This window comes from Sinocyclocheilus anshuiensis, unplaced genomic scaffold (assembly GCF_001515605.1).
Source record: "Sinocyclocheilus anshuiensis isolate Anshui unplaced genomic scaffold, SAMN03320099.WGS_v1.1 scaffold404, whole genome shotgun sequence".
Classification (NCBI taxonomy): domain Eukaryota; kingdom Metazoa; phylum Chordata; class Actinopteri; order Cypriniformes; family Cyprinidae; genus Sinocyclocheilus; species Sinocyclocheilus anshuiensis.
In genome coordinates, this window is record NW_015554088.1 from 644,433 (window position 1) to 654,448 (window position 10,016).

A 10,016-nucleotide genomic window follows, 5' to 3' on the forward strand; every position below is an offset into this window, starting at 1 on the left:
CGCGCGCACACACAAACACACTTATTTATTTATTACTTAGTCAGGTGCTGTGTGTGACTTTTTATTATAACTAAGTGGCGTGTGACGTGACATGCTGGTGGAACTTGCAGTTTTGCTGCAGGTAGATAAAGGGGAGAGAGAGAGATTTCTGAAAGGAAGAAGAAGGCTGTTGTGTGATCCCCCAGCATCACCTAGTGCTGTGAATCAGCATAACATCTTACAAAGTCTTTTTATAAAGCTTAAAGGGGTCATATGATTCTATTTTAAAGATCATTATTTTGTGTATTTGGTGTAACAGAATATATTACATGCTTTAATGTTCAAAAAACATTATTTTTCAAATACTGTACATTATTGTAGTACAATATGCCCCGCCTCTCTCAAACATGTCGTTTTCAACAAAGCACCCTCCTTTGACAAGCGCAGTCTGCTCTGATTGGCCAGCTGACCCAGTGCATTGTGATTGGCCGAACACCACAAGCACGCACTGAAACACACAACGTCTCCTTGACATGGCTGCACCAACACTACTTCTGTTCCTGAAACCACACCTTCTTTCTTTGCGTGCACATTTGGGCGGCATTATGCTAATATTTCCACATAGTGAGGTAGATATGTTGGGGCATGTTAGAACGAGCCGTTTTAGGTAGGTGTGGCTGACTCTTAACTTTTATAAAGAATATCTCTTTGGATTTGAGACTTTAGTCTTTGCAACTTTACAGATCTTCTTTATGCACCAAGAGCTTTTAACACTCCAAAGAGAAAGAAAAATTTAAATTGCCTCATATGACCCCTTTAAAAGCTGTTTAAAAAAGGATTTTTGTGTTGTTATTTTTATTAAATTTATTTTCCATTTTAAAATAATAAAGGTAAACACATTAAATCCATTCAGCCTTTATTTTATTTGTCATTCATTATTTTTTTATATAATTTTATGTACTTTTGTACTTTTATAGAATATAATTCCCAAGTCTCCTATTTTAGCCATTATAATGACCCCAAGGTTTTTTTTTTCTTTCTTTCTTTTTTTAAGAGATATAACAGGCTATAATTATTATTTAGTGTTGTTCAGAATGTAACTGAAGATAGAAGCAGGGGTCAGTGATTCAGTAAAATTGAGTGAGCATGTGATCTCTCTGTGCATAATCAGCATAATTATTTGTGATATGTCTATGTTTGTGTTTTGTCTCATCTTAAAACTTTTTGAGTGACTTCTTCCTGAATTGCATTTAGACCTAATTACAGGGCCTCCAGGTGTAATAATTTTATTAGGCAAGTCGTAAGCTTAAATAAGTTTATAAATAAGTCATGAGGTTTTGTGTATTGTAGAAAGCAGTTAATTCATTTGTTTGACTTTACCTTCATGATTTAGTGGCTGTGTTTTTGGACACGTACACAGGAGGGCGCTATTCAGCAGCATTTACTAGGCAAAGACAGAAATAAAAGGCTTTGGAGAGGGCAGGAATTCCTAAGTGTAACAGTTGTTATCGGATGAAATGATGCAATGGTGACTTTAATGCTGCTTTCAGTTTAGAAAAAAACTATGCATTGCAATGCAATGAAAAAAAAACATTATCATTGTTAATATTATCAGAATCAGAATCTGAATCAAAAAGAGCTTTATTGCCAAGTATGTTTGCACATACAAGGAATTTGTTATAGTGTCACAAGCTTCCAGTACACGGAGACAACAACAACACACAGATAATAAAAATAATATGTGAATAAAATACACATGCATAAATATAAACCACAAAAAAATAATAAATTGTATGTACAGGTGTGCTATAGATAGAATAGGAATAGAATAAAAAAAAATAAAGTTGTAGGGATGTACTAGGATTTAGGGTGATAATAATAATTTTTACATTAATGTTCTCAGGGAGATGTTCAAGATGTTCGTTAGTTTTCATTAATTATGTAAAAAAAAAAAAAAAAGGAATTGCCATTAAATGTCATTTTATTTAGTTTAAGAACAAAAATTTAAAGTTTCTTTTTATTTATAAAAAACAAATTAACCCACTGAGACTATATTGTTCTTTATTCTTTTTCTTTTCTATTCTATTTGCTTGTTTTCTTTTTATTTGTTATGAAAAAATGACCCTCTAACACTAGCATTTTCTATTATTTTTCTATTCGATCTACTTGTTTTCTCTATTTATTATAAAAAAAATAAAAATAAAAAAAACCTTGCTGTGTGTACTGCGCTACTAGGACTTGTCACATCACTTGCATAATATTGTTCTTTTGTTGGTTTGATTGCTTCTATTGTCCTCATTTGTAAGTCGCTTTGGATAAACACATCTGCTAAATGACTAAATGTAAATGTACTTTGCACCAACAACATTTCAAGTGACACATGGGTTAGTTTAGGTTTGTTGCCACAAGGGCTTTAATTCAGTAACTGTATGTGGACGATGCTTTTTTATGTTTTACTTTTTCCTTTCTTTCCTTTTCCCCCCAAATTACCTCACCCTAAGAAAGTAAAACATGTGACAACTAGCCCCAGTCTTATGAGAAATGTGAAAATCTAGTCCCAGGCTGATTTTGTCTGATTTCTAGTAACTTGTGGCACACTTTATGCTTAAAAAAAACATCCCTTGGCACAACATTACAGCCCATCAATCTCCATTATTCCCATAGTGCCTTGCATTTGTGTTTAATTTTAAAGAAAAATAAATAAATAAATAAAGCAGTAAATAGTTAATGACTTTTTGCTCTCCCAGATGATTTTCTCTTATTTGTGACCACAGATGCATTTTTGCTTTCTTTGTTCGTGTCAGTCTTGCTCTTTTCCCCAGACAGGCTAATAGAGGTTTCTAGAGTGTGTGGGTGTCAGAGCTACTGGTGTGTTGATGATTTCAGAAACACACAGCAGCAGCAGGAGACACACAGGTGCTGCACCAGAGCACAGGTTCTGTCTCACTGGCCCGTTTAGACATCATGAGCGCTGGGACAGGACGCTCTCACGGCTGTCCTTCCCATCAACTCACTTCACACTCCTTTGAACAGGTAGAGCATTTAGTTTCCCAGTTAATCCATCCAATAACAAAGGCATGTCAAGTAAATATCATCAGTGTATTTTGACTCAGAGGCTCCCCATATATATATATATATATATATATATATATACAGTATATATTTATGGCAGACCATATATCAGACAGATGAGAAATATGATTTTAGTTTACTTCTTGATTGTATATTTTTTAGCATTTTAATTTAAATAAATAATACATATTAGTAAAATAGACATTACATACATATAATTACATATATAATAAAAGTACATTAGTACCCATAGTATACAGTGACAGTTTTGTACCATTTTTTTCTGAGTGTATACTGTAAAAGTATATGCTCTTATTGCAGTAAAATCCAGATTTCCATGATTTGTCACCTCATAAGTGATCAGGGGCCCTTCCTGTGCCTCTGATCACCTCACCATGGACCCTCACCTCCAGATGGGGCTAAAATATTAGGTCTCTCTCAGAACCACAATTCCCACCCACAGCATCACTGCCTCTTCAAACAACCACCTCACATGGTTTTACTTTCAGCCGTGCTATGGCTTTATGATAGGGAAAATAATAATAATATCCCGAGACCGCACTGTAAAATGGAAAGGACTGGCTCTCTCACTGGTCAGAGCCTTTAGTGTGTTTAATCCATGTGTGTTTGAAGGGAATGGTTTGGTATGAAATAAGGCGGCGAACTATTTTTGACTAGTCTATTTATCTTATAATTAGATAACAAACTTATTTTTGTATGTTTCTGTATCTGTTTGGTCAAAAAGCAATGCAAATTCAGGATGAGAAATGGTTTCTGTTTTTTTTGTATTATTCTGTATTTCTCTATTTTTTAGGAGATGGATGGAGAAAGAGGTGAGAGGTTTGTCAGACCATGACTCGGTGTGCATGAACGGACAGGACTGTGTTTTTGTAGGCCGCTGATATAGCCATCTGCTTCCAATGTAGAGAAGAGCAGAGGGAGCCATCCATCGCTGGGCGCGTGGACTCAACCTTGTTAGTCTCTCTTTTCTTTTCACAGACACTCACACACAAAGTAAGACATACGTGAATACATGGAAACTTGTCCATGAGAATAAGCGGGAATCCCATGATGGGTCTTTCATGCATTCGGATGGACAGGGTCTCTGAGGAGAAACCTACATAATGAAATTTACAGAGTCTAAATCAGGGGTGTCAAACTCAGTTCCTGGAGGGCCGCAGCCCTGCAGAGTTTAGTTCCAACCCTGCTCCAACACACGAACCATGTAGTTTTTAAATAAGCTGGATCAGGTGTGTTTGATTAGGGTTGGAGCTAATCTCTGCAGGGCTGTGGCCCTCCAGGAATTGAGCTTGACACCCCTGGTCTAAACCTTTGATAAAGCACAGGCTGAACTCCTCATGCACTGCACTAGCACACACTACAATTGGCGCTTTTCCACTGCGTGGTACGACTCGGCTCGGCACGGCTCAGTATGGCACAGCATGGCACAGCTCGGCTCGGTTTGCATTTCCACTGCAGTTTAGTACTGCTTTAGAGTGGGCGGGATTATTCACATGGCGTTATAGTTGCGCCGCCTCTACTGCCGCGACTCCTGACAAACATTTTCATTCCACGTCACCCCATCAAGCTCTCGCTGGATCTGCTCCACGAGAGGAACGTCTGTACTTCCTCAACAGACCATGAAACAGCAATTTTTTGGTTGTTAAAAAAAGGTGCACTCATTCAAAACAGTTGCGTTCGATCCTTCGCTGGCTGTGCTGATTTAAATCTAGCGGTTCTGTTGTGTCTCGTGTCGCAAGTTCAGTGACGCAGGTAGTGACTATTCTCTCCGGCCAATCAGTGATCAGCAAAGTTTACACGTCATGTTTTGGTAACGGTACGGTTAGTGGAAAACCCCCCAAAAGTGAACCGTACCATGCCGTACCATGCCGTGGAAAAGCGCCAAATGTGCATGAGACATTCATAGTACTAGAATGCGAAAGATTACAAATGCTTGTGGAAATTATTGTGTTGTTCTCATCGAGTATAGTGACTTTGTTCGATTCCTAGAAAACATGCAAATTGATGTGTTGTGATAACAATACACTGTAAGTCAGTTTACATGAATCAAACGTGTAAAACAAATATGGTCTAACTCTTTTGCAGGTTACAGGTACACACAGTCCAAATAACCCTGAATAATGAATAGAAGTGTGCAGCTCATACATTTAAAGAGCTATTTCTACCTGACCTAACCCTAAAAATGTAGGGAAGATGAGGAAGATGATCCCCTTGAGAACAATGTGAAGTTACTTTTAAATTGTAATATATTTAGATTTAGAAGTTTAGCATGTGCAGAATGATGATGCATCAAGCCAGTGAAGTAAACATTTACTAATTTAGTTGTGCAGAGGGCATCTTACCCCCAATAAAATTGTGTTTAATTTAATTTAAACAAATCAGAATCCCAGTAAAAGAGATTTATCTGAAAGGTAATTTTGTTCTATGACTAATATGAAGGCATATGAATATATACATATTTATTTGCCAATATTTTAATTGAAGAAATGTCATAATAGCAACACTGAATTCAAATTGAATGATTTCACTTAATTAGCCTATAGGTTTTAATGAATAGCAAATATGTGTGAAATGTATAATTTATGGAATTACTGAATGATAACGTCTCGGTTACGCATGCAACCCTCGTTCCCTGAAGGGGGGAACAGAGACGTCACGTCGGTGACCGACGAATTGGGTTCTCACTTAGAGAGACCAATCTACTTCGAGTGTAAACTAAACGAGCCAATGCACATTGTCATGCGATGATTGCATCCAGCTGCTGCAGCGCGTGTATAATTAGGCAGCAGGTGCAATGCATACTCAGGTTTTTGCTGAGGAGCAGAGCGTCTCCGTGACGTCTCCGTTCCCTCCTTCAGGGAATGAGGGTTACATACATAACCGAGATGTTCCCTTTCAGTCCCGTCGTTGACTGACGAATTGGGATCCCTACCAAAGCACCATGGATGCTGCCCCTTCCAGTGTCCTGTGCGAGCCTCCTGCACCCCCCTTTTTGGTGTAGGCTGGGGCTCGCAACAAGAAGACCAGTCACTGTTGTTGTAGCACTACCCACTCAGTGAGATTGGATAACACAGGGAAAACGTACCCATTCCACTTGGAACAGGAACTTTGCGGAAGCCCTATCCTTAGGTTTCGGAAGCACTTACACATATGGAAAACCGTTTAGGTGCATATGGAAGATTTAGAGGTGATTGCAACCTTCTTGGGAAATGGCAGAAAGTCTGCCGGGGAAACAAGGCCTCTGAGCTATACCGTGGAATTTACACATATGGGATCCACCTGGGTCACTACATATGGAACCCAGCCCTCTACCAGTTCTCACGGATTAATTGAATGAGGGCCAGTAAGGTGCCACAAGCAGGACCTGCTCATCGTCCTCCCTGATCTTGCACAGCGTCTGTGTGAGAAGGCTCACTGGGGGAAACGCATACTTGCGCAGGCCCCGCAGCCAGCTGTGTGCCAGTTCATCCGTGCTGAGTGTTCCAAGTACAGCTGGCAGTGAGAGGTTTCTGGAGAGGCAAACAGGTCTACCTGAGCGACTCTGAAATGTCCCCAAATCAGCTGGACCACCTGGGGATGGAGTCTCCATTCTCCTCGAGACAGCTCGAGACAGCTCGTCGGCTGCATGGCTGTGCAGACCCGGAATTTGAACGGCACGAAGCGACCTCAGATGCTTCTGACTCCAGAGGAGGAGGTGGCGGGCGAGTTGCGACATGCAACAGGAGCGTAGACCACCTTGTCTTTGATGTATGCAACGGTCGCAGTGTTGTCCGTGTGGACCAGCATGTGCTTGCCTCATAAGCGCCTTCTGAGGCGGTTCAAAGCAAGGCATACTGCTTACAACTCTATGCAGTTGATGTTCCAGTGCAGTTGGGGGCCTGTTCAAACCCCCAACACTGCATGCCCGTCATATGTGGCCCCCCACTCAGTGGTAGAGGCATCCATGTAAACCACAGCACCGCCTTTCTTGGGTACAATGAAATAAGGGCTGTAAAACCCCGTCCTCACATCGGCTGGAGGGACAGGCTCTATTGTGTCCTTCGCCAGTAGGACTGCAATCTCTGCACGCAAGACAGGGGCATCTGCAGCCTTCACCGAAGTGAAGTGGACGCCCCTGAACTTGGGAGGACGTCAGGTGAACTGAATCGCATAGCCGAGTCTGATGGTCTGAAGAAGCCAGTGAGACGGACTGGGCAGCACTAGCCAGGCTCCCATATACAGTACAAGTGGCACCAATGGAACCACTGACCTACCCGTGGTGGGGCAGCGAAGAGGAACGTAAGGACCCGGCCCAGGCGTCTTGTGGCCAGTCCGAAGTGGGGTCTGAGTGTGCGCAACACTTACCTGCGTTCGGGCAGAGGGAGCGTGAGTAGTACATTTGATAGCACCCTCGAACTGCCCACTGCTGCTCAGTGGTGAGAGAGGAGGGTGAGTGCGATCTGGGCCTAGCCCGTCCACAACTCCCCGTCCCCTCTGGGGACCCAGAGATAGAGGAAACTGCTCTTTTGTCGAGATTTTGGGTACCACTGACTTCACAGAGCAGACTGAGGCACTTCTCCACCGCGTCGCCGAACTGGCCGGTCTGGGACATGGGGGCATTCAAGAACCGGATCTTGTCGGTCTCCCTCATGTCAGCCAGACACAGCCAGAGGTGGTGCTCCTGGACCACAAGCGTGGACATCGCATGACCCAGAGAACTCACGGTGACCTTTGTCGCTCGGAGGTAAGTTCCTCATGCACCTCCGGGAAGAATGGCACGTGCTTTCTTCTCTTTCTGCTCCCAGTCACTGTGGTGGAGCAGTTATAAAATATTGTTCTTTTAAATACTTTCCAGCATTTCAGAAATAAATATGTATGCAAGTTACACCGAAGTACAACGTTACCTTACGGTGTTCGGGAGTGCTCAAAAAGGGCTTAAACACTGAATTTCGAATCAATTTCTTCTCGTAAACTCAGAAATGTGGATTCGGACGGCAATTAAATTACCACACGACCTTGGTGTTTGTCAAAAAACAGTAGGTAATTCGGCCGGGGATTTTTACGGGGGGGGTGGAAGAAAAACACAGACATCCTGGATTCGGACAGCATTAAAATCACCAACTACCCCCTGTAAATGGTGAAAATCACTTACGTCCCCCTGAGAAACAATTACAGTCCGAATAGGGCTAAAGACAACATTTTGGTGTCAATAATGTTTTTGAAAGAAGTCTCTTATGTTCTGCCAGGCTGCATTTAAATACAAAAAAATACAGTAAAAATACTAGTACTATTATGAAATATTATTATGATTTAAAATAGTTATTTTTCTTTTGTAATATATTTTAAAATGTAATTTATTCCTGTGATGCAAGCTGAATTTTCAGCAGTCATTACTCCTTCAGTGTCTTCAGTGTCACGTGATCCTTCAGAAATTATTCTAATATGCTAATTTGGTGCTTAAGTTTCTTATTATTATCAATACATTTTTGAAACAGAAATTATTTGTAACATTATACATGTCTTTACTGTCAATTTTGATCCTTGATGAATTAACATTTTATTTTTGTAAAAAAAAAAACATTACATATATGCATGCATTTAATAATAATTAAAAAAAAATCGCATGTCCTAAAATATTCCATAAATGACATCATCTCAAGGTTAAGAGAGCATGCCATTGCAGGAGAAGCATAGAGTGAGATTGAACTGTGTGGTCGCTGCAATTCTCCATTAACAAGCTCAAACTGGACTCGAGGGGGAGACGTAAACCATCACGTCTGGACCTGGCACAGAGCAGAGAGTGATATCAAAGAGCAAGGCAAGTGCAAGGACTCATTCTCTCTCTCTGTTAGAATACCTCAGCCATATGAGGCACATTAGAGTAATTGAGTAGCAATGGGCCCGGGCGTGAGGTGATCTCTCTCTCTCTCTCTCTCTCTCTCTCATTCCCCTGTCCTGTCCCACACACTTACCCCCACCAACAGCCTATATCCTACCTTTGTCTAAGTCTGGAAGTTTAACGTTCAAGACATGTTATTTGATGGTTTTTCCAATTCTTTTTCATCATTCCAATCATTTTCCCTTGGTCTTGTCTGAATTTTCATTTCATTTCATGTCCTTATTTTTTTTCTTCCAAAAAAAAAAAAAACTGTGTTCTGAATTGCATTTATAATGCATCAATGGTGAATGCAGCCTCTGAAGTTTATTGATTTAGGTCCAACCTTAATCAAACACACCTGAACAAGTTCATCAAGGTCTTCAGGATACAGGTAGGTTTTTTTTTTCAAGGTTGGAGCTAAACTCTGCAGGACAGTGGCCATCCAGGATTAACATTCCCCACCCCTGATTTAGGTGGTGTTTTTTAAATTTTTTAAATTTTTTTGATTTTGATATTACTAATATTATAATTAACATTTATAATCAGCATGTTTGTTGATTTGGTGTTTTAATGCTAAACTTTTTGTCATGCCCATGGACTGTCAGTGTGTTTGTTTTCCTCCCCATGTGCTCCCAGTGACCTAGTTTTTCCCTAGTCTAATTAGTCATTTGATCCACCCTTGTCTCGTCAATTACCCTCGTTTTATGTTGTATTTAAAGTGTAGTCTGCCCCATGTTTCCTTGTCGGGTCTTGAACGTCCATGTTGTGTTACGTGTGTCTCCAGCCAGCCCTGTGTTACCCTTGGTGTGTTTATTAAAGACTGTTGAGTGTGAGTATCCCTCGTTGAAAATCATTAATAAATGTATACTAATAATAATAATAATAATAAATTTGTTGATTGTTGATATTTATAATAATAATAATTATTATTATTATTATTATTAATAATAATAATAATAATAATAATAATAATAATAATAATAATAATAATAATAATAATAATAATAATAATAATAATAATAATAATAATAATAATAATAATAATAATAATAATAATAATAATAATAATAATAATTATTATTATTAT